Genomic DNA, 25,487 nt, shown 5'->3' with positions numbered 1-25,487 from the left:
TGATGGCCACTTAGGTTGCTTCCATGTCCTGGCTATTGTAAATAGAGCTGCAATGAATATTTTGGTATATGACTCTTTTTGAATTATGGTTTTCTCAGGGTATATGCCCAGTAGTGGGATTGCTGGATCATATGGTAGTTCTATTTGTAGTTTTTTAAGGAACCTCCATACTGTTCTCCATAGTGGCTGAACCAATTCACATTCCCACCAGTAATGCAAGAGTGTTCCCTTTTCTCCACACCCTCTCCAGCATTTATTGTTTCTAGATTTTTGGATGATGGCCATTCTGACCGGGGTGAGATGATATCTCATTATAGTTTTGATTTGCATTTCTCTAATGATTAGTGATGTTGAGCATTCTTTCATGTGTTTGTTGGCAGTTTGTATATCTTCTTTGGAGAAATGTCTATTTAGGTCTTCTGCCCATTTTTGGATTGGATTGTTTTTTTGTTATTGAGCTGCATGACCTGCTTATAAATTTTGGAGATTAATCCTTTGTCAGTTGCTTCATTTGCAAATATTTTCTCCCATTCTGAGGGTTGTCTTTTGGTCTTGTTTATGGTTTCCTTTGCTGTGCAAAAGCTTTTAAGTATCATTAGGTCCCATTTGTTTATTTTTGTCTTTATTTCCATTTCTCTAGGACATGGGTCAAAAAGGATCTTGCTGTGATTTATCTCATAGGGTGTTCTGCCTGTGTTTTCCTCTAAGAGTTTGATAGTTACTGGCCTTACATGTAGGTCTTTAATCCATTTTGAGCTTATTTTTGTGTATGGTGTTAGGGAGTGATCTAATCTCATACTTTGACATGTACCTGTCCAGTTTTCCCAGCACCACTGATTGGAGAGGCTGTCCTTTCTCCACTGTACATTCCTGCTTCCTTTATCAAAGATAAGGTGACCATATGTGCGTGGGTTTATCTCTGGGCTTTCTATCCTGTTCCATTGATCTATCTTTCTGTTTTTGTGCCAGTACCATACTGTCTTGATTACTGTAGCTTTGTAGTAGAGTCTGAAGTCAGGGAGCCTGATTCCTCCAGCTCCGTTTTTCATTCTCAAGATTGCTTTGGCTATTCAGAGTCTTTTGCCTTTCCATACAAATTGTGAAATTTTTTGTTCTAGTTCTGTGAAAAATGCCAGTGGTAGTTTGATAGGGATTGCATTGAATCTGTAGATTGCTTTGGATAGTAGAGTCATTTTCACTGTGTTGATTCTTCCAATCCAAGAACATGGTATATCTCTCCATTGATTTGTATCATCTTTAATTTCTTTCATCAGTGTCTTACAATTTTCTGCATACAGGTCTTTTGTCTCCTTAGGTAGGTTTATTCCTAGATATTTTATTCTTTTTGTTGCAATGGTAAATGGGAGTGTTTTCTTGATTTCACTTTCAGATTTTTCATCATTAGTGTATAGGAATGCAAGAGATTTCTGTGCATTAATTTTGTATCCTGCAACTTTACCAAACTCATTGATTAGCTCTAGTAGTTTTCTGGTAGCATCTTTAGGATTCTCTATGTATAGTATCATGTCATCTGCAAACAGTGACAGCTTTACTTCTTCTTTTCCGATTTGGATTCCTTTTATTTCCTTTTCTTCTCTGATTGCTGTGGCTAAAACTTCCAAAACTATGTTGAATAAGAGTGGTGAGAGTGGGCAACCTTGTCTTGTTCTCGATCTTAGTGGAAATGGTTTCAGTTTTTCACCATTGAGGATGATGTTGGCTGTGGTTTTGTCATATATGGCCTTTATTATGTTGAGGAAAGTTCCCTCTATGCCTACTTTCTGCAGGGTTTTTATCAGAAATGGGTGTTGAATTTTGTCAAAAGCTTTCTCTGCCTCTATGTAGATGATCATATGGTGTTTCTCCTTCAATTTGTTAATATGGTGTATCACGTTGGTTGATTTGCATATATTGAAGAATCCTTGCATTCCTGGAATAAACCCCACTTGATCATGGTGTATGATCCTTTTAATGTGCTGTTGGATTCTGTTTGCTAGTATTTTGTTGAGGATTTTAGCATCTATGTTCATCAGTGATATTGGCCTGTAGTTTTCTTTCTTTGTAACATCCTCGTCTGGTTTTGGTATCAGGGTGATGGTGGCCTCATAGAATGAGTTTGGGAGTGTTCCTCCCTCTGCTATATTTTGGAAGAGTTTGAGAAGGATAGGTGTTAGCTCTTCTCTAAATGTTTGATAGAATTCACCTGTGAAGCCATCCGGTTCTGGAATTTTGTTTGTTGGAAGATTTTTAATCACACTTTCAATTTCAGTGCTTGTGATTGGTCTGTTCATGTTTTCTGTTTCTTCCTGGTTCAGTCTTGGCAGGTTGTGCATTTCTAAGAATTTGTCCATTTCTTCCAGGTTGTCCATTTTATTGGCATATAGTTGCTTGTAGTAATCTCTCATGATCCTTTGTATTTCTGCAGTGTCAGTTGTTACTTCTTCTTTTTCATTACTAAGTCTGTTGATTTGAGTCTTCTCCCTGTTTTTCTTGGTGAGTCTGGCTAATGGTTTATCAATTTTGTTTATCTTCTAAAGAACCAACTTTTAGTTTTATTGATCTTTGCTATCATTTCCTTCATTTCTTTTTCATTTATTTCTGATCTGATCTGTATGATTTCTTTCCTTCTGCTAACTTTGGGTTTTTTTTTTTGTTCGTCTTTCTCTAATTGCTTTAGGTGTAAGGTTAGGTTGTTTATTTGAGATTCTTCTTGTTTCTTGAGGTAGGATTGTTTTGCTGTAAACTTCCCTCTTAGAACTGCGTTTGCTGCATACCATAGTTTTGGGTCCTCGTGTTTTTCTTGTCATTTGTTTCTAGGTATTTTTTGATTTCCTCTTTGATTTCTTCAGTGATCTCTTGGTTATTTAGTAGTGTATTGTTTAGCCTCCATGTGTTTGTATCTTTTACAGTGTTTTTCCTGTAATTGATATCTAGTCTCGTAGTGTTGTGGTCGGAAAAGATACTTTATACGATTTCAATTTTCTTAAATTTACTGAGGCTTGATTTGTGACCCAAGGTGTGATCTATCCTGGAGAATGTTCCATGAGCACTTAAGAAGAAAGTATATTCTGTTGTTTTGGGGTGGAATGTCCTATAAATATCAATTAAGTCCATCTTGTTTAATGTATCATTTAAAGCTTGTGTTTCCTTATTTATTTTCATTTTGAATGATCTGTCCATTGGTGGAAGTGGGGTGTTGAAATCCCCTACTATGATTGTGTTACTGTCGATTTCCCCTTTTATGGCTGTTAGTATTTGCCTTATGTATTGAGGTGCTCCTATGTTGGGTGCATCAATATTTACAATTGTCGTATCTTCTTCTTGGATTGATCCCTTGATCATTATGTAGTGTCCCTCTTTGTCTCTTGTAATAGTCTTTGTTTTAAAGTCTATTTTGTCTGATATGAGAATTACTACTCCAGCTTTCTTTTGATTTCCATTTGCATGGAATATCTTTTTCCATCTCCTCACTTTCAGTCTGTATGTGTTTGTAGGTCTGAAGTACGTCTCTTGTAGACAGCATATACACGGGTCTTGTTTTTGTATCCATTCAGCCAGTCTGTGTCTTTTGGTTGGAGCATTTAATCCATTTACATTTAAGGTAATTATCGATATGTATGCTCCTATTACCATTTTCTTAATTGTTTTGGGTTTGTTAGTGTAGGTCTTTTCCTTCTCTTGAGTTTTCTGCCTAGAGAAATTCCTTTAGCATTTGTTGTAAAGCTGGTTTGGTGGTGCTGAATTCTCTTAGCTTTTGCTTGTCTGTAAAGGTTTTAATTTCTCCACCGAATCTGAATGAGATCCTTGCTGGGTAGAGTAATCTTGATTGTAGGTTTTCCCCTTTCATCACTTTAAATATGTCCTGGCACTCCCTTCTGGCTTGCAGAGTTTCTGCTGAAAGATCAGCTGTTAACCTTATGGGGATTCCCTTGTATGTTTTTTTGTGGCTTTTCCCTTGCTGCTTTTAATATTTTTCTTCATCTTTAATTTTTGATAGTTTGATTAATATGTGTTTGGGCATGTTTTTCCTTGGATTTATCCTGTATGGGACTCTCTTGCTTCCTGGACTTGATTGACTATTTCCTTTCCCATGTTAGGGAAGTTTTCAACTCTAATCTCTTCAAATATTTTCTCAGACCCTTTCTTTTTCTGGGACTACTATGATTCGAATGTTGGTGTGTTTAATGTTGTCCCAGAGGTCTCTGAGACTGTCCTCAATTCTTTTCATTCTTTTTCCTTTATTCTGCTCTACAGCAGTTATTTCCTCTATTTTATCTTCCAGGTCACTTATCCATCCTTCTGCTATTGATTCCTTCTAAAGAATTTTTAATTTCATTTTTTGTGTTGTTCATCATTGTTTGTTTGGTCTTTAGTTCTTCTAGGTCCCTGTTAAACGTTTCTTTTATTTTCTCCATTCTATTTCCAAGATTTTGATCATCTTTACTATCATTACTCTGAATTCTTTTTCAGGTAGACTGCTTATTTTCTCTTCCTTTGTTTCGTCTGGTGGGTTTTTTATCTTGCTCCTTCATCTGCTGCATACTTCTCTGTCTTCTCATTTGGTTTAACTTACTGTGTTTGGGGACTCCTTTGTGCAGGTGGCAGGTTCGTAGTTCCCATTATTTTTGGTGTCTGCCTCCAGTGGGTGAGGTTGGTTCAGTTGCTTGTGTAGGCTTCCTGGTGGAGGGGACTTGTTCCTGTGTTCTGGTGGGTAGGGCTGGATCTTGTCCTTCTGGTGGGCCGGGCCACGTCTGGTGGTGTGTTTTGAGGTGTCTGTGAACTTAATATGACTTAGGCAGCCTCTCTGCTAATGGGTGGGCTTGTTCCTGTCTTGCTAGTTGTTTGGCATGGGGCATCCAGCACTGGAGCTTGCTGGCCATTGGGTGGAGCTGGGTCTTAGCGTTGAGATGGAGGTCTCCAGCAGAGCTCTTGGCAATTGATATTACGTGGGGCCCGGAGGTCTCTGTTGGTTCAGTGTCCTGGACTCGGATCTCCCACCTCGGAGGCTCAGGCCCAACACCCGGCCGGGGCACCAAGACCCTGCCAGCCACATGGCTCAGAAGAAAAGAAAGAAAAGCAGAACAAAAAACAAAGAAAATGAACAGACAGAACCCTCGGACACATGGCAAAAGCAAACCTAAACAGACAAAATCACACAAAGAAACATACAAATACACACTCACAAAAAGAGAAAAAAGGAAAAAATAATTAAAAAATAAAAAAGTTTTTAAAAATTAAGAAAGCAAACAAACCAATAACCAAATCCACCAATGATAACAAGCACTAAAAACTAAACTAAGATAAACATGAAACCAGAAACAAGTGAGACGCGGAAAGCAAACCCCAAGTCTACAGTTGCTCCCAAAGTCCACCACCTCAATTTTGGGAACATTCGTTGTCTATTCAGGTATTCCACAGGTGCAGGGTTTATCAAGTTGATTGTGGGGATTTAATCTGCTGATCCTGAGGCTGCATGGAGAAATTTCCCTTTCTCTTCTTTGTTCGAACAGCTCTTGGAATTCAGGTTTGGTTTTGGCCCTGCCTCTGCATGTAGGCCGCCCTCAGGCATCTGTTCCCTGCCCAGACAGGAGGGGGTTAAAGCAGCAGCTGATTAGGGCTCTCTTGCTCACTCAGGCCGGGGACAGGGAGGGGTACGGTAGTCATAATTGGAATCCGGGGTGAGCCTGCAGTGGCAGAGGCTGGCGTGAGATGCAACAGCCTGAGGCACGCCGTGTTTACTCCTGGTGAAGTTGTCCCTGGATCACGGGACCCTGGCGGGGGTGTGCTGCACAGGCTCCGAGGGTGTGTGGTAGTGTGACCTGTGCTTGCACACAGGATTATTGGTGGCAGCGGCGGCAGCGTTAGCGGTTCATGCCCATCTCTGGGGTCTGAGCTGATAGCCACGGCTCGCACCTGTTTCTGGAACTCGCTTAGGCGGTGTTCTGCCTTCTGTGGGCACACGGAGCAGGAATCCCTGCTCCTTGTGCACCCTGAAACAATGGTCTCTTGCCTCTTCTGTAGGCACAGACATTTTCCCTGACTCCCTCCCGGCTAGCTGTGGCGCACTAGCCCCCTTCAGGCTGTGTTCACGCCGCCAACCCCAGTCCTCTCCCTGTGCTCCGACTGAAGCCCGAGCCTCAGCTCCCAGCCCCGCCTGCTCCGGTGGGTGAGCAGACAAGCCTCTCGGGCTGGTGAGTGCTGGTTGGCAGCGATCCTCTGTGCAGGAATCTTTCTGCTTTGCCCTCAGCACCCCTGTTGCGGAGCTCTCCTCCATGGCTCTGAAGCTTCCCCGCCGCCACCCCCCATCCCCATCAGTGAAGGGGTTCTCTAGTGTGTGGAAACTTTTCCTTCTTCACAGCTCCCTCCCACTGGTGCAGGTCCCGTCCCTATTCTTTTGTCTCTGTTATTCTTTTTTCTTTTGCCGTACCCAGGTACGTGGCGAGTGTCTTGCCTTTTGGGAGGTCTGAGGTCTTCTGCCAGCGTTCAGTAGGTGTTCTGTAGGAGTTGTTCCACATGTAGATGTATTTGTGGGGAGGAAGGTCACCTCTATGTCTTGCTCCTCCTCCGTCCTGAAGGTCTGAGACTACTTGTTATAATGGTCGCTTCTGTAGAGAATCTAATGGTAAGCAGTCAATATTTAGCTAATTTAGATTATCTACATTTCTGGAGTAGCAATTTCTGAATTTATTTGCATAAGTATATATTATTTTAGTGTCCAACTTGAGACGTATGAAGACTCAGAAGTAATTTTCAACCCAGAATGTGACTTCTTTGTTGCCACCATTGATTCTTACCCAGAAGATTTCTGATAGGATGAGAGTTATTCATGGCTTTTGAAACACCTTTGTTTTTCCGAGTGAGTATTACAACTTTATGGTTTTATATCATAAACTAGATGTTTTTCTTCTGTTCCGCATTATCTTTATCTTTTTTTTTTTTATGGTACGCGGGCCTCTCACTGCTGTGGCCTCTCCCATTGCGGAGCACAGACTCCAGACGCGCAGGCTCAGTGGCCATGGCTCACAGGCCCAGCCACTCTGCGGCATGTGGGATCCTCCCGGACTGGGGAACGAACCCGTGTTCCCTACATGAGCAGGCAGACTCTCAACCACTGCCCCACCAGGGAAGCCCTATCTTTATCTTTTTGTTCCAACATTACTAGCATAATTCTTAGCTTGAGTTGAAGGGAGATTTGTTTTAACATGTTTAAGAATGAAAAAGTAAAGAATATGATTACATATTCTTTATTGTTCAAAGGAGGCACTCTCTAAAGCAGGGTGGTTGTAGGGGGAGTGGCAAACTGGCCACAGGCTAAATTCTGCCTGTTTTTTATTATTTATTTATTTATTTTAAAATTTATTTATTTATTTTTGGCTGTGTTGGGTCTTCGTTGCAGCCCATGGGCTTCTCATTGTGGTGGCTTCTCTTGTTGCGGAGCGCGGGCTCTGGTTGCGCAGGCTTCAGTAGTCGTGGCAGGTGGGTCAGTAGTTGTGGCTCGCGGGCTCTAGAGCACTGGTTCAGTAGTTGTGGTGCACGGGCTCAGTAGTTGTGGCTTGCGGGCTCTAGAGCGCAGGCTCAGTAGTTGTGGTGCACGGGCTTAGCTGCTCCGCAGCATGTGGGATCTTCCTGGACCAGGGCTCGAACCTGTGTCCCCTGCATTGGCAGGCAGATTCTTAACCACTGTGCTATGAGGGAAGTCCTGCCTATTTTTTAAATTAAAGTTTTATTGACCCACAGCCACACATGTTCCTTTACATATTGTCTATGGTTGTTTTCATGCTACTACAGCAGAGTTGAATGGTTGCTACAGAGACCCACAAAGCCTACAATATTTACTATCTGGCACTTTACAGAAAAAGTTTGTTGACTGCTGATCTAAAAGGTACAATGCAAGAAAAAATATTTGCAAGTCTCCAATGGAACCTAAGTTTAAAAAAATCTTTTTTTCTATATAGTGAAGATATTCTCTTAAAAAGATTTTAAAAGACTTCTTGACATGAGGTTACAAATTGAAAGATTACAGAAAAATCTCCCTTCAACCTCTGTCCTTAGCCACCCTGTTCCCTTCCCTGGAGAACATATTATCAAATGGTTCTGGGTTCTTCCAGAGACATATCATGCAAAGATTATTGTTTTACTATGTTGAAGCAGCATTCTTATTTCAGTTGTGGTTCTATTTCTCTATTTAGTAAGAAAAAAAGACGGGGCTTCCCTGGTGGCACAGTGGTTGAAAGTCCACCTGCCAGTGCAGGGGACATGGGTTTGAGCCCGGGTCTGGGAGGATCCCACATGCCGTGGAGCAACTAGGCCCATGCACCACAACTGCTGAACCTGCGCTCTGGCGCCTGTGAGCCACAGCTACTGAAGCCCACATGCCACAGCTACTGAGGCCTTCATGCCTGGAACCCATGCTCCAGAACGGGAGAGGCCACAGCAGTGAGAGGCCCGTGCACTGTGGCGAGGAGTGGCCTCTGCTCGCCACAACTAGAGAAAGCCCACGCACACCAACGAAGACCCAACACAGCCAAAAATAAATAAATTTTTTAAAAAAAGAGTAATTATGAGAAATAAATGTACAAGGGAAAGGTCAATTCTTAGTTCAGCTTGTCACAGATATTGTGTACATGCTGTGGGCCCACCCTGAATTGATGCAGCAGAGAATATGGAAAAACCTGTAAGATGTGGTCTAGCTGAGGCGTGGCCTACTACAGTGCTTGAACCAAATCCTGATGCATGAGTAGGAGTTGAGTAAATGCATCTTTGTATTATAAATACTGCCAAGACTGAAAACTTCCCTAACCTGGGAAAGGAAACAGATATCCAGGTTCAGGAAGCACAGAGGGTTCCAAACAAGATGAACCCAGGAGGTCCACACCAAGACACTTAGTAACTAAAATGGCCAAAATTAAAGATGGACAATCTTAAAAGCAGCAAGTAAAAAGCAGCTAGTTAAGTACAAGGGAACTCCCATAAGACTGTCAGCTGACTTTTCAGCAGAAACTCTGCAGGCCAGAGGGACTGGCATGATATATTCAAAGTGATGAAAGAAAAAACCCTACAATCAGGAATACCTGTCAAGGCTATCATTCAGATTTGAAGGAGAGATAGAGTTTCACAGAGAAGCAAAAGCTAAAAGACTTCAGCACCAGTAAAGCAGCTTCACAAGAAATGTTAAAGGGACTTCTCTAAGCAGAAAAGACCACACTAGAAATATGAAACTTATGAAAGGAAAAATCTTATTGGTATAGGCAAACATTCAGTAAAGGTAATTAATCAACCACTTATAAATCTAGTAGGAAGGTTAAAAGACAAAAGTAGTAAAATCATCTGTATCCACAATAAGTAGTTAAGGGATACACAAAACAGAAAGATATAAAATATGATGTCAAAAACATTAAAGGTGCGTGGGGGGAGTAAAAATGTAGAGTTGTTAGAATGTGTTTGAACTTACGAAATTGTCAACTGAGAATAACTGTGTGTGTGTGTATATGTGTGTGTGTGTGTGTGTGTGTGTGTGTGTGTGTGTGTGTGTGTTGTTATATATGAATGTTATGGTAACCAGAAATCAAAAACCTATAATATACACACAAAAACAGAAAGGAATCCAAACATGAAACTAAAGGTAGTCATCAAATTACAAAGAAAGAGCACAAAAGAAGGAAGGAACAAAGAAGAACTACAGAAACAACCAGAAAATAATGAACAAAATGGCAGTAAGTACATACCTATCAATAATTACTTTAAATATAAATGGACTAAGTGCTCCAATCAAAAGACATAGACTGGCTAAGAGGATACAAAAACAAGATCCAGGGCTTCCCTGGTGGCGCAGTGGTTGAGAGTCCTCCTGCCGACGCAGGGGACACGGGTTCGTGCTCCAGTCCAGGAAGATCCCACATGCCGTGGAGCGGCTAGGCCCGTGAGCCATGGCCGCTGAGCCTGCGTGTCCGGAGTCTATGCTCCTCAATGGGAGAGGCCACAACAGTGAGAGGCCCATGTACTGCAAAAAACAAAAACAAACAAAAACAAAAACAAGATCCATATATCCTGCCCACAGGGGACTCACTTCAGATCTAGAGACACACACAGACTGAAAGTGAGGGGATACAAAAAAGTATTCCATGGAAATGAAAAGAAAGCTGGAGTAGCAATACTTCTATCAGACAAAAATCGACTTTAAAAGAAAGACATTTTATAATGATAAATGGATAAATCCAGCAAGAAGATATAACAATTGTAAATATATATGAACCCAACATAGGAGCACGTAAATACATAAAGCAAATATTAGCCAGTGCTGTCCAAAAAATGTGAGCCACATTTGAAAATTTCTAGTAGCCATATTAAAGTGAAAAGGAACAGGTGAAATTAATTTTAGTAATATATTTTAGTACAATATATAAGTAATATATAATTTCAACATGCAGTCAATATAAAATTGTTAATGAGATATTTTATATTTTTTTGCTATGTGAAGTCTTTGGAATTTGGTGTGGATTTTACATTTACAAGCACATCTTAATTCAGACTAGCCACATTTCACGTGCTCAGTAGCCACATGTAGGAGTAGCTTTGGTATTGGATAGCACAGCTCTAGATGCTGTATAAAGGGGACGTTCCCATCCACCACTTGCTCATGGTGGAATCCCTGGGTGTAATTCAGAGAGAACAAGTATACATATTAAAATCATAAAGCATCTCCTATTTAGTTATGCATAGTTTTGTGTTTGGGGTGAAACCAGTATAGTATAGCCACATGTGAGGCTTGCTGTTGGGTTTGGCAGTTGGTCATCTGGCTGGTTTCTTCTGATGGCTCCCCAGGTACCCGAGTCCTACCCCTGCCTCCGTTTTTTGAGGAAGTGCTTGCTTCTCTCTTCCTTAGAAGTCTCCAGATACTGAAGAGTGTTCTTAAAGAGAGGAAAAATGCAGGTTAGTTGTTGTTGTTGTTTTTTTAATATTTATTTATTTTGGCTGCACTGGATCTTAGTTGCGGCATGTGAGATTCTTTTAGTTGCGGCAGGCGGAATCTAGTTCCCCAACCAGGGATCGAACCTGGGCCCCCTGCATTGGTAGGGCGGAGTCTTACCCACTGGACCACCAGGGAAGTCCCAGGTTAGTTGGTTTTGCTTTTCTAGCGTTTTCCACTCTCTACCCAGGACCATCGTAGGGGAAATTTACTTGGCAGGTTCTTTCAGATTCCCCTTAATAATACTTGTAAGTAATGAGTATTTTCTGCATTCAAAGGAAAATAAACATTTACAGCAAAATCTACTGATTGCCAGTGTTGTACTTCTACATTTTGCCCTTGATTTGGGTATAGGTTAGAAAATAGCCAGACCCCCTGTCAAAGCTTCGGGTGGAAGCTACTGTTGATCAGCAAATTTGGCCCTTTTAATCGTTAGGACTGAAGAAAATGGAGTTCTTAAGAAAGAAAGTTTGAGACACATGGATAATTCAATCCATCAAACATTTTTTTGAGTCAACTTTGCCAGTAGGGTGCTAGACAGTAGACTTCAAGCCCTATGTTCAGATATTCAGATAATTCAGTGTGATGTTAGGGCAGATAGGAAGAGATTTACACATGAGTAACATCTGAGTCTTTCAAGAGTTCTTTAATGGAGGGATAGAATCGTGTCATGGCGTATTACTTGGGAGGTGATGACATGTATGTGAGGCTTTCTGCTTTACTCAGAGAAGCTGTACACACGTGTGAACATGCACAAGGATGATTTCCTCCAACCTAGGGTAGAGTTGGGTAGATTTATGGGATTGTGACATGTTTTGTGAAGGGGTTTTATAATAACAATAATGGGGCTTTCAGCTGTAGAATGATGAAGATTTGGAAATGCAGTCATACTCTGCAGTTAGAAATTTATTAAACTTATAAATTGCACTAGAATCCCTTTCCATGGCTCTCATGATTCATGTCTGTTTCTAGCTTGATAATAAATAATTGCATCTTAGTACAATTCTTTTCTAATCTAAAACAGAATGAAAGCAAGCTAGGAAGCCTGTCGAGGGAAGGGAACCCCCCTAATGCTATTGACCCAATCAGAGTTTTAAAATGGCAGTTAACAAAGGAAAACTATGATTTTGGACTAGAAAATTTTTCAAGTGGCTGCATAAATGATGTCTTTCTTAACTTAGCAGTGAGATGTATGTTTATTGGGCATTTGTTTTAAATTTAGCATATACTCTGGGGCTGTTGATCTCGACAGCATGTTTCAGTGCAGACTAGCCACATTTCCAGTGCTCAGCAGTGGTTCTCTATGATATGCCAGACTCTGTGGCTGGCCACACAGAAACAAGAAGCTTGGTGTCCAGAATAATCCTTAGTAAAAATGTATGTATAACGTTACTTCCACCTTTATGAGCCAGAGGAAATTGAGGTCAAGACTAACCTGAACTTCCAGTTTGTATCATGCAAAGCTGGGATTCACCAAACAGCCAAAGCCCCTTCATGGAGAAGCACTACTTTTCTGTGTAAGAGAAATAGGGCTGAATTCTCACACAGAATACCGCTGGTCTAGACAAGGTGGCAGCCCTGGCGAACTACCTGTCAATCAGCGTGGTAGCATTTTCCGACACCCATTTTCTCTGTGTTTAATTGGGAGCGATACAATGTGGATTGGCTAGTTTGGGAATGGTAGTTATTCGCTTTTGATGTGTTTCTGGTCTTATAGAAAAGCCCAGTTTAATCTCAATTCTGGTCCCAGGCAGAAAGCATTGAGAAAGAGCGTCAAAGGAAAAGTAACATGTTACCTAGGATACCAAATGGAAATACAGTACAAGTCAGGAAAACTCTTGAGGTCTATTTATTTATTTATTTATTTTTATTTATTTTTTTTGGTATGCGGGCCTCTCACTGTTGTGGCCTCTCCCGTTGCGGAGCGCAGGCTCCGGACGCGCAGGCTCAGCGGCCATGGCTCACGGGCCCAGCCGCTCCACGGCACGTGGGATCTTCCCGGACCGGGGCACGAACCCGTGTCCCCTGCATCGGCAGGCGGACTCTCAACCACTGCGCCACCAGGGAAGCGCAGGTCTGTTTATTTTTTGTCTTATTTTCTTTGACTCCTTGATTGCAACTTCGCTCTTACGCCGCTCATAGAAAGTCAGCAAGGCAACTACGATAGTACTTCAGGGGTTAAATCACTTAGAATTTAAACCCCAGAAATAAGGTTTATTGTGAAGGCAAAACTCCCTTTGGTGGGATTCCACAGCTGTGAGAAAATGTGGAGTGCCTACAAATTGACAACCAAATCAAGATAATTTATTTATTGTCCACACCTGAGGTTTTCTTTAGCGCTAAGTCATTTGATGTGCAAAGAAAATAGCAAAGTAGGTAAATATGGTGGCATATACTCATCATGTAACTGAAAATGTCTTTTTTTTTAATATCTCTTTTTTCCCTTAAGAGACATACCTAATAGTGACCTTATTATGCAAGGCAGCAAATCTGGCTGTTGAAAACTTGTAAAGCACATTTGCCGTACCTTATTTAAGCATTGGAAATCCTATTTTATGATAGCAATCAAAGTGGTAAAATTATAAATCACTTATGCGTAATAGAGCTGCATGAAAAGTAGGAAAAGTATAAATTGTTAATATGTAAAATAGCTGTATGAAATCACTTTAAAAGAAGCAATTCTTTGAGAAAACATTGGGAATATTAACAATGGTTATCTTTGGGTGATGGGAAATATAGGTGAATTTTTTCCTTGTTCTAATTTCCTTTATTTTTAAAGAGTCATCTGGAATGAGTCAGTGAAACATTTGACTTTTGTTTATTTAATTAAAAAAGATGTCTGACAGAGAGCTTAGTTCATCATGAATCTCCATTCACGGCTCGCTATCCTCTGTGGTCAGTCCAAGGCCCCTGATTTTTTTTTTTTTTTTTTTTTTGGTATCCCCTCTCCCCACCATGTTCTTGAAAAGGTACAAATCCCTGAAACATTGACAGTGTTGTTTTATGCACGTGTTTATGTCTCATTTCTGTAAATGGCATTGTGCTACAATTCTTATTCTGTTTTTTTTACTGCTATCTTTCAGCACCATGATTTTAAAGTCTATCCCCACTGCCATTTGTACGTTTAGTTCGTTGCTGTGGGTTGCTGCGTAGTATTCCTCAGTCTGCATTCATTACATTTCCTTTTGTATTTCTTGAGTTGCATCCACTTTCCTGCTACCACAAACAGTGCTGCAAAGGTTATCTTTGAACTTGTGCCCTAGTGGAGCTATCTGCGAGTTTCTCTGGAGTACACAGATCCAGGAGCAGAATTGCTGGGCCATAGGAAACAGGCACACTTAACTGAGACACAGGCAGCCAGGTTGCTTTTCTGGAAAGTGGCTGCAGCAGCCTGTCCACATTTCCATCAGCAGGTCAGGCATGGGCCAGGTCCCCCACCCCCACCTGCTAAGTATTACCCACCTTTCTAATTTTTCTCTGTCTGATGGGTGCAAAGTGGTATCTTGTTGTTTTGACATTTCTCTGATTGCTGGTGATGTTAGCATTCTGACTTCCACCTTTGTGCATTGCCTCTTCTTAATCTTTGTTTTTGTTTCTCTGATTTCCTGACTTAAAAAAAAATCTATCTATATCTATACTAGCTTTATTATTTATTCACACATCATACAATTTACCCACTTAAAAAGCATTCATTGCTTTTTAGTATACTCACAGTGTTGTGCAACCATCACCATGATCCATTTTAGAACATTTTCATCAGCTCCAGAAGTGGCTGTTCCTTGAGCTCCAGGAGACACGTTTAGGTTGGGCACTCCCTGTGACCTTGCTGATCCCACAGACCTGAACGAAAGGTCCGTGGACTCTGGTTGCTGAGGCCCGGGTTTCTGCCTTCCACAGCTTGGTTGTTCAGCTTGCTTTTGAGTGTGTGTCCTTCCGATGAATTCTCCCACAGCCCACTCCCTCGCTTTGTGCTTATTGCCAGCATTGGTTTCTGTTTGCTTACAACCGAAAGAAAACTAAGTCATAAATTTGTACATACAGGAGGGATTTTTGCAAGGAACAGACCCTAGAATGTGAAACTGATTGAGAATGGCAGAGCCTGCCCTGTTTTTTATAATAAAGGGCAGCAAAACTGCTGATCAGACTTTGCTTCATTTTTTTTTCCTGGGACTGTGCACCTTACGTGTAAAATGTCTGGATGTTTCCCAGGGTGGGCTACTTTTCTGCCTTTCTCAAGGTGCTTCCAGAAAGCACTAAGCCTTGGTGTACAGCATCATTAAGAAAGCATATACTCTGGCTGATGATCCGACGTACCAAGCGTCTGTCGGTCATGCTCCCTTAGGAAGCAGTCTGCTAAGATGGTGTCGTGTGCGGCAGGGGAACCCTCCTGCCACTTCGCTCAGGTGGGGTCTTGGAAGACACTGGGTGAAGGAAATCCAGAGGACACAACCTGAGTTGATCAAGGACCTCTCTCCACGGCCAGGGAGGTGAATTGACAAGGAGACTCTAAGGACGTTCCAGGAGGATCATGTCCATGCTCGACATGTTGCTTTTCTTTTTCCCTTTTTATTGAACATTTTTGGTCCCTCCCTGCTCGTGTTGTATAACGGATATCATTCAGGCCACAAGTTGCAAGACCATGAGACGTCACATCTCATCCTGCTTGAGTCATGGACATCACCAAGTGATGCTTGACTTGGAAGCTGGATGGGGAGACTGATTTTGAGTTGCCTCATATTGGGAAGGGGGTCAGTTCATTTTTGGTTGTATTTGGATTAGCTGTAGTAGGTGGTAGCATTTAAAAATATGCATAGGAACAAAGGCGTGTGTGTGTGTGTGTGTGTGTGTGTGTGTGTGTATACGCACAATAAACTACCAAGGATAGACTGTGGTATATACACTTGTTGTTTTGTCTTCCCAGTGAAGAAACCTGTAGTCAGGTTTCTGGTGTGATAAAGCTACATAACAACTAACACCCCCAAATCTCAATGGCTCACAGAAACAAGCACTTATTTCTTACTCATGGGTCTGCAAGTACTTGTGGCTTTGCAGCACTTGGCTTCTGTCTGCAGGTTGGCTTCTGGTCTGCTCCATATATCCCCAGCGGCTACTCAAGGCCTGTTCTCATGGCCAGTGGCAGAAGTGCAAAAGAGGCCAAGCCAAACCCTGCGAACACAACTAAAGCGTCTGCTGTAATGCCATTGGCTAAATCAGCGAGGGTTGGGACTTATTCTCTGCCCACAGTAAACCCTGGTAAAGGAAGGGAAGGAAGGAAGAATTGGGAACAAATAATCCATTCTTCTACACTCCCTCTTCTTTTGAGAAATCAACCATGTGATTTCAATGTGTTTTCTCTCTCCACAGATTACATTGTTATCTGTTCAGTTGCTCATGTTAGAAGCCTAGGGTATAAGAGAAGTTCCAGATTGGGAAGGAAGGAGCATTTGTTCAGTTTGAGATATACTGAGTTTGAGCTGACTATGGGATAGTCAGAGAGATGAGGAGACTGTTGGCTATATAGATCCAAATCGAAACTATTGTGGTTATTTTCTCACTCAAGTTCCTACAGGTTTTATGAGTGGGGCTGATGACAAGTGTTACTAATTTCTTCGAGTGACGGCCACTAAGTTGTCCTTATGCTGTAACTCTTAAGTTTTTCTGTATTCTGAACCAAGACTGGTCCTCTTACCTTTCATATATGACTCTGTGGGTTGTTAAACGTCGACATCAAGGTTCTCTGTGTGAAATTCCCATGCAGATTTTGTTGACTTCAGAGAAGTTATATGACTGAAGGGCATTAGCAGGTCATATTTTTCAATGTAGACCTGCTTTAGTGCACCATTTGTAAAGGTTCTCCTGAAAAAGGATTTTCTGTGTTTGTGTAAATACACTTGTGTCATCATATCTCATGCAAATTGTCTCTATTGATTAATGGTCTCTTGTTTGCTTCCTTTCGCTTGTTGTATTTATAGCTCACATTACGTATAATTGTTGGACAACATAATATGAACCAGATGGCTTCATTATTCTGTGTTTCACATTTTGAATTTTAAATTTCACATTGGACTGCTTGTCAGCGGCCAGCTGTGTCCTGGAGGAGGAGATAAGGCCAGACCGTAGTTGAAAGATCCTGGGTCAGATACTGTGGACAGTAAGCGCTGTCGAGGTGTTAGCATTTGAGGTTTCTTCTGGCCCTTGGTTTCACCTGGGAATTCAGAGTGGAAGGCCAGAGAGAGAGAGACTGGGCGTCAAAGGCCTTCTGAACCACTCAGCTGGCCTGTGATTGCAATGTGTTTGAAAAGACTCTTTACCAATAAGCCCACAGAATCTATTGTATGTTAGGAATTTTGACCACAGGTAGTAATTTTTAAAAATACGAGTATCAGTCAGGGGCCCAGCAGGAGAGAGATGGTATATTCAAATAGGATAATTGAGGAATGGTTCCTTAGGGACTATTTCCAATAGCATGGGTTAAGGAAAACAAGGTTCAGTGAAGTAATATTCTAGACTTGAATGAGCAAGAGGGAGGAGACCCAGAGGCAGCTACAGGTATAGGAGAGAGTGACTGGGCCATAGGATAGCCAGACATTTGGCCTCCCTGATGTGGGTGGGCGTCATCCAATCTGTTGAAGACCTGAGTAGAATAAAGGGGCTGAGCAAGAGGGAACTCCTCCCGTTCGACTGCTGAGCTGGGACGAGTCTTTTCTGGGCTTGGACTCGGCCTAACACATCAGCTCTTCCTGGGTCTTGAGCCTATTGGCTTTTGGACTGGAACTTACTTCATTGGCTCTCCCTGTTCTCAAGCCTTCAGACTCACACTGGAACTCTTCTGGGTCTCCAGCTTGCCAACTCACCCTGCAAATCTTGGGACTTCTCAGCCCCATAATCATGTGAGCCAATTCCTTATGCTAAATCTCTATTCGTCTCTCTCTTTGTCACACACACACATCCTATTGGTTCTGTTTCTCTGGAGGACGCTGACTAATACAAAGGCCAAGGCAACTGGTGCTGTGGCCTTTCTTAGACATATAGACATCCTGGCAGGGAAGACATCATAGGCAGGGAAGGAGCTGAAGGAATAAATACTTAAATCTCACCCTTCTCCCTGGTGCCTCCAATTGGTTGAACTCGCCTGGAAGTTCTAGAGCAAGGGAGCCAGTGGAGGCAGTCTTTAAAGAGTCTGGGATACAGAGCAGGATGGAGAAAGGTGAAAAGTGGGTCTAGAAGGGCTAATGGAGCCTTTCCATATAATGTATCTAAAACGACTATTGTTACCACTTTCTCATATAGCCTCCCAGAGATATGCTATGCATACAAAAGCATATATGGTGCTCTTGGTAATTTCCATGATATTTCAAAGTCTTCCAAAAATATCACTTTGATGGCTGCATAATATTAAAAGCCTTTTACTATGAAATAGTCTTACATAGATGTTACACTTATATAGTATAAATATATTAATGAATGTAACTCCTGTGTATCCCATCATTCTCCTTAAGAACTAGAACACTGCCCAAACTTCAGGACTGCTGTGGGTGCCTTCCCAGTTCCATTGAATGAAGGCTAACCATTATTTTAAACTGTATTATCATTCCTTTGTGTTAATAATTTCATTATAATATTTCTGAATATATATGTATTCCTAAACAATATATTGTCAAACTTTGTATGACTTCGGCATTTATGTAGTTTCAAATGTATTTGTGTAGTTTGCATGTAGACTTCTGAGAATCGATTTTTATACTTAACATTATAATTTTGTGATTCATCCAAGTAGATGTATATTATTTAATTTTTGATGCTGTATAGTGTTCCATTGTGTGTATATACTAGAATTTGTTTATTTTACTGTCAGTGGACATTTGTCATTTTTACCTTTTTATAGTATTGCTATCCAATTTCTGTGTGCATTTGTGCCAGAGATTCTCTAGGCCAGATACCTGGAAGGAAAGAAACTGGGTGATGGTGATTATCTTCAACTTTACAAGGTAATACCATACTGTATTCCAAAGTTGTTGTTCTAATATTCACTCCCCATTGCCAGTGTATTAGTTTCGTTGCTCCGTAACTAAACACCTTTAATCATGAAAACATAACATTAATAGAGTGAAAAGGCAAGACACATAATATAAGAAGAAAATTTTCAACACATATATTGAACAAAGGACTGATATTCAGTTTATCAGTGAGAGAAATACAGACATCTCAACTTTTAAAAGTGGGCAAAAGACTTGAACAGATACTTCATAAAAAAGGATTTCTGAGTTGCCGATAAACATATGAAAAGGTGCTTCGCTCATTAGTTCTTCAGGGAAATGCACATTTAAGACACAATGAGAAGCCTCCTCTGTACTCCCCAAATCCTAGCACTAGGAAAACTGATCTTGCTAAGTGTTGGCAATGATGTGGAGTACCAAAAACTCTTTTTCTCTACTGGTGGTCATGTATGTTAGTACAACCACACTGGAAAATTGGTAGTATCTACTAAAGCTGAACATAGGCATAGCTATAACACACAATTCCATTCCCAAAAGAAATTCCTACAAAATGTCAGTAATAGCGTTATTCATCAGAATCAAACACTGAAAATAGCCCAAATGTCCATCAAAAGTTGTATATACTTGCAACAAAATGGATGAATCTCACAACTATGGGGAAGAATGAAAGATACTAGATACAAAAAAGAACATTCTGTATTTTTTTTATATATGTATAAAATCCCCCAATGGACAGAACTGACTGATGGTAATAGAAGTAAGGATGATTAGTTAGCTTCGGGGAAGGTGATGACTTGGAGTGGACATACTGGGGGCATCCAGGACTAATAATATTCTTTATCTTGTTCTGAGAATGAGTACATGGGTAAATTCATTTTGTGGGAGTTCAATGAAGTATGTACTTATGATTTCTGTACTTCTGGTACTTATGTACTCTTCAATAAGAACTATCTTGAGGGGACTTCCCTGGTGGTCCAGTGGTTAAGACTCTGAGCTCCCAATGCAGGGGCCTGGGTTTGATCCCTGGTCAGGGAACTAGATCCTGCTTGCATGCTGCAACTAAGACTCTGCATGTCGCAACTAAAGATGCCACATGCTGCAACTAAAAAAGATCCTGCGTGCCACAACTAAAGATCCCATGTGCCGCAACTAAGACCTGGCGCAGCCAAATAAATAAATATTAAAAAAAAAAGAACTATCTTGAAAATGCCATATGTTTGGAAATTAACAAACATGTCTAAATGATCATGAGTAAGAAAAGAAATCATGATGGAAATTTAATAATGACAATACTGCATATCAAAACTTGCAGGTTAAGTGGTACTATAAGGGAAATTTATAGTCTTACATGTTTACATTGGAAAAGAAGAAAAGCTTATAAATATGTGTGGTGTCCAAATATAGCAATAAAACCTTTTCTAAAAAAAGGATAAAGAAAGAAATAACAATAAATGGAATAGAAAACAGACACAATTTAAAAAACTCAACAAAGACCAAAAGTTGATCAAGAAAACAAAAAAAGAAAAAGCACATATATAAACAACTTTAAGGATGAAAAAGGAGGACATAGCTACAAGAAGTCCAACCATGTCTACCTGTACAGATTTTGTTTTCCAAAGATCACCCTGCTTGGGGAATGTATTCTAGAGGAACTTGAGTGAATGCAAACAGAGTAGTTAAGAGTTTATTGCTGTAATCCAGGTAAGATGTAATGTAGCTTTTATTGGGACTAGAGTCTTGCTTAGGGATGACACTCACATTCTAAGGTTATCCATTTACTGTCTTAACTTTTCTTCTAATATATATATATATATATATACACTTATTTATTTATTATTATTTTTTTGTTTTGCGGTACGCGGGCCTCTCACTGTTGTGGCCTCTCCCGTTGCGGAGCACAGGCTCTGGACATGCAGGCTCAGCGGCCATGGCTCACAGGCCCAGCCGCTCCGCAGCATGTGGGATCTTCCCGCACTGGGGCACGAACCCGTGTCCCTTGCATCGGCAGGTGGACTCTCAACCACTGCACCGCCAGGGAAGCCCGCCTTCTAATATTTTTATTGTTTTATTTTTACACTTAAAACTGTAATCTTCGTCTGGAATTTAAAAATATATAGTAGGAGGTAGAGCTATGGTGTTTATTTTCAGATGGAAAACCATTTAACGTAATACAACTCGTTTAAAAATAAATTGAAATACCACCCTTGTAAATTAAGTTTCTGTATTTACTTGAATCTGTTTCTGAATTCTGCATTCTTTGTTCTACCATGAATTTGTCTCCTCCTATGCAGATACTATACAGCAGGTTTTACAGTAAGTCTTAATATCTGGGAAGATAAATTACTCCCCTCAGAATTTTTCTTTTATTTTTCCTTGGTTTTATTTTGTTACATTTATTCTTCTATATAAGCTTTAAAATAATTTTACCCTTTAAAAAATTCTGATATTCACGCTGATTGGAATGGCGTTTGTATTTTAATTTTAGAAGAATTGACACTTGTCTTCCCTTCCAGAAACATGTTCTAACTTTCCGTTTATTCAGGTCACCTTTTCTTTGCCATGAATATAGATTTCAGAACTTGACTGTAATTATGTTCAGCATTTTATGTCTTTCACTTGAATATTTGAAAGTAATACTCATTTTACATTATGCAATTTAACAAGCAAATAGTGCTCATTTAGTTAATCCCTTAATAGTCTAAACACTTCCAACATTTCAAGTATGTCATTTTGAATATGGAAATTCTTCTTGCTCTGAGAATTACTGAAAACCTCTGATTCGTGATTAGGTTGAAGAGAAGGAAAAGTATTAAATTTAGATTAATCAGTAGGGGTGAGGGATAAATTGGGAGGTTGGGATCGATACGTACACAATACCATGTATAAAATAGATAACTAATAAGGATCTAATTATAGCACAGGGAACTCTACTCAATACTCTATAATGACCTATATGGGAAAAGAATCTAAAAAAGAGTGGATATATGTATATGTATAACTGATTTGCTTTGCTGTACACCTGAAATAAACACAACATTGTAAATCAACTATACTCCAATAAAAATTATTAAAAATAATAAAATTAGATTAATCAACTTAATATAACTTAACAGACAGTCATGTGTAACTTTTGAATATGTTATGCACCGTTGTCTCTTTTACAGATGCCTCTTTGCAGCTTTTAATTTCATCATGTAGCAAAGACACAGGGGATTAGTTTGGGATTTGAATCAAGTTATCTTCATAGTTTCTGAGTGAATCAGGTTTACAAGTTCATCCAGAATTATTCAACAGTCAATAAAGAAGGTGCATGGACATCTAACATCCTCCACTCCCCCTGTAACCACCACCGTGATGCTTAGAGAGGAAAGAGACTACTTTCAAATAGCAAGACTCCCAATGAGTGGGAATGATCAAAAGGCGTTATCAACACGAGCAGTTATTTTTCTTTTATGTTTCAGTGAGATTCTCGTCTAGCAGAGTAAGATGACAGATGCAGCCCCTACTTATTACTTGGGTTTCCCTACAGAAATGATTCTGGAAACACCAACAGGCTTGCATCCTTACGTGAGGCAGAGGATCTTTGGAGATGGACATAGAAGGTAAGTGAAGGGGAACTAATCAACACTCTCCTTTCTCTTGCCAAAGACAAATCCTTTTTTTTTTTTTCTCACGGTACGCGGGCCTCTCACCGCTGGGGCCCCTCCCGTTGCGGAGCACAGGCTCCGGACGCGCAGGCTCAGCGGCCATGGCTCACGGGCCCAGCCGCTCCGCGGCATGTGGGATCTTCCCGGACCGGGGCACGTACCCGCGTCCCCTGCATCGGCAGGCGGACTCTCAACCACTGCGCCACCAGGGAAGCCCTTTTTTTTGGCCATACCCCTGCACTAGACTTCCAGGGAAGTCCCAAATCCGTTCTTATTTAGTGAAGACAGTGCCCAAACCAGAAACTGCAAAACTGTGAAAGGGAACTATTTTGGGAAAATATTTTTCTTGTTGCCTTTATCTAAAATGAAGCAGCCATGAGAATACAAGGGGAAAATCTAAATATGGTATTTTGGGGGGAAGGGATGACAGGGTTACTTTTCAGTATATTTTAATTGAAACAAGACGTGAGTTGGCTCTAGTCACACAGGTGGAGTGGGGCTCCTTTGTGACAGTGGATTGCAACCCAGGCTACACATTAGAATCACCTGAGGTGATATGGAAAATGCTAGTGCCTCAGCTCAGCCCTCAACAAGTTCTTACTCAATTGGCCTAGGATTGGCCTGGGCCTGGGTGTTTTTTAAAACTCCTAGTAAGTCCTAATGTGGAGCCAGTGATGAGAACACTGTTTTGGAGAAATTACCAAGGGTTTGGGAGGATCAGTTTTTTTTTTAACAATGTGTGAAACAAAATCACTGCCAGATTTGGCAGGAGATTGCAAAGTGACATGCCAATAGAAAGTATAATAGTAAACCTCTATTTTAGCTTATTTATTAGGGAACAACCAGTGTCCTGCTAGTTAACTTTGGGGGGCTATTTTTTCTAAGTTAGACTTTTCATACTGAAATAATATTTCCATCAAATGAACATCATTCCCTCACATTTGTCATTGTTTGAAGTCATATCTTGACCTTCCAAAATGCCTTTAAAATTTCCTTTTGAGTCAGTTAAGTGTTACTCCTTCCTGGAACAGATAACTGGTTTAAGTGGTTTTTGGAATGTTCTCTGGTTTGATTTATGACCGTGAAAGTGAAACCGCACAACTTGGATGGGACTTGAACCCAGCCAAAACCCAGACTGGGTCTTGAACCCACTGTCTTAATTGAAATCACACACCTGGTCTCAGGACTTAATGAAGCTCAGGTTCTTTATATTTCAACATAGAAGGAATTCAGCCAGTGGCAAAGTGATAGGTAAGTAGATTTATTTAGAGAGATACACATTCCATAGAATGTGGTCCATCTCAAAAGGCAAGAGTGACCCTGGGAGAAACACATTCCACAGACAGTGTGGGCCATCTCAGAAAGCGACAGCGTCCAAAATACGGGGTGGTTAGTTTTTAGGGGCTGGGTAATTTCATAGGCTAGTGAGTGGGAGGATTATTCCAACCATTTTGGAGAAGGGTTGGGGTTTCAAGGAATTGGGCCACTGCCCACTTTTTGCCCTTTTATGGTTGGCCTTGCAACTGTCATGGCAGCTGTGGGTGTGTCTTTTAGCTAATGTATTACAATGAGCGTATAAGGAGGCTCCAGGTCTACTGGAAGTCGAATCTTTCACCATCTTGGACCTAGTTAGTTCTAACCAGTTATGTCATATCCTCAACGGCTATGTCATTCTTTAAGGGTTGTGCCCTGCCCCCTTCCCTCCTGTTTCAAAAGGAGCCTGAAATTGTGCAGTTGTTGGTTACTTGAAAATTTTTCTTGAAAAATTCTAAGGAAATGGGCAAGACTTTAGCTGACTAGGGGTTCTGTTTTCAGCATCTTATTCAGCTACTGCCTAATTCTATTTTGTTTTCTGTATAATTGTTAAATATTCATTTTCTGCCTGTATCTGAAATTCATGAGTGATATTGTTCTGTATTTTCCATGATTGATCCTTGTTTTCAGCCTGAAGAGTCTTTCCTTTTCTTTCTTGTTTTTAATTTCCCAAGAGCCTTCTTAGAACTCGATTTTTATCCATCCGTGATATCCCAACAATTTATGTTGGTCCTCTAAGACCATTGCTATAGGACTCAATGGTGTTCTCTTATCTATCGGTGTTGTTTTTGATTGATTTGATGCTGGACTCCGAAAAAGCATTTATGTTTAGAAATTTGGAGATTTCCTGATGCTGCTTCATGGCTGGTTCTCCCCTGACATAGAGTAGGAAAAGTCCCAAGTGCTCTGTCCTGCAGGACAGCCCCACCATACACGCCCCCCCCCCCCCCACAACTTCACCCATGGCTGGAGAAAGCAGGCTTTTCCCAGAGCTCCCTGTGTCTGTGCCCTCTCCCTCTCTCCTGAGTTGCGGGCTACCCTCGAGCTTGAGCTGAGATATGCAGAGAGAAGAAAACCTAGGAACTCTCTTCCAGGTCATCATTTAAGACCTGGGTTCCTTACCCAGTCCTGCTGCTCTTTATTCACTGTAGTAGGCAGAATAATGCCTCCCCACAGAAAAAGATGTCAATATTCAAATTCCTGGCACCTGTGAATATATAACCTTACCTGGCAAAAGGGATTTTGCAAACTTAATTAACTTAATGATTTTGCGATGAGATTAACCTGGATTATCTGGGTGGGCCAATGAAATCACAAGGGCCCTTATAAGAAACAGGCAAGAGAGTCAGAGGTAGTGGAGCTGTGGTAACAGAAGCAGGATTAGGAGTGCTGTGAGTCAAGGAATGCAGGCAGCCTTGGGAAGCTGGAGACAAGGAAACAAGATTCTCTAGAGCCTCCGGAAGGAACACAGCCTTGCAGACCCATTTTACGTTTCTGACCTCTAGAACCGTAAGAGAACTTATCTGTGTTATTTTAAACCACTAAATTTGTGATAATTTGTTT

At 40.9% G+C, this 25,487-nt stretch overlaps 1 pseudogene across 1 annotated transcript in view; it reads left to right on the top strand.

The window, feature by feature from the left end:
• Positions 1–25,487, top strand: part of LOC309978074 (cell division control protein 42 homolog) — a 29,587-nt pseudogene that overhangs the window by 1,534 nt on the left and 2,566 nt on the right. The window lies entirely within an intron of this gene.

The sequence above is a fragment of the Leucopleurus acutus genome, assembly GCF_964270905.1.
Source record: "Leucopleurus acutus genome assembly, chromosome: X".
In the NCBI taxonomy this organism is placed as follows: domain Eukaryota; kingdom Metazoa; phylum Chordata; class Mammalia; order Artiodactyla; family Delphinidae; genus Leucopleurus; species Leucopleurus acutus.
Note: the sequence above shows the minus strand (reverse complement) of the source record. Positions and strands in the feature narration are given on the sequence as shown.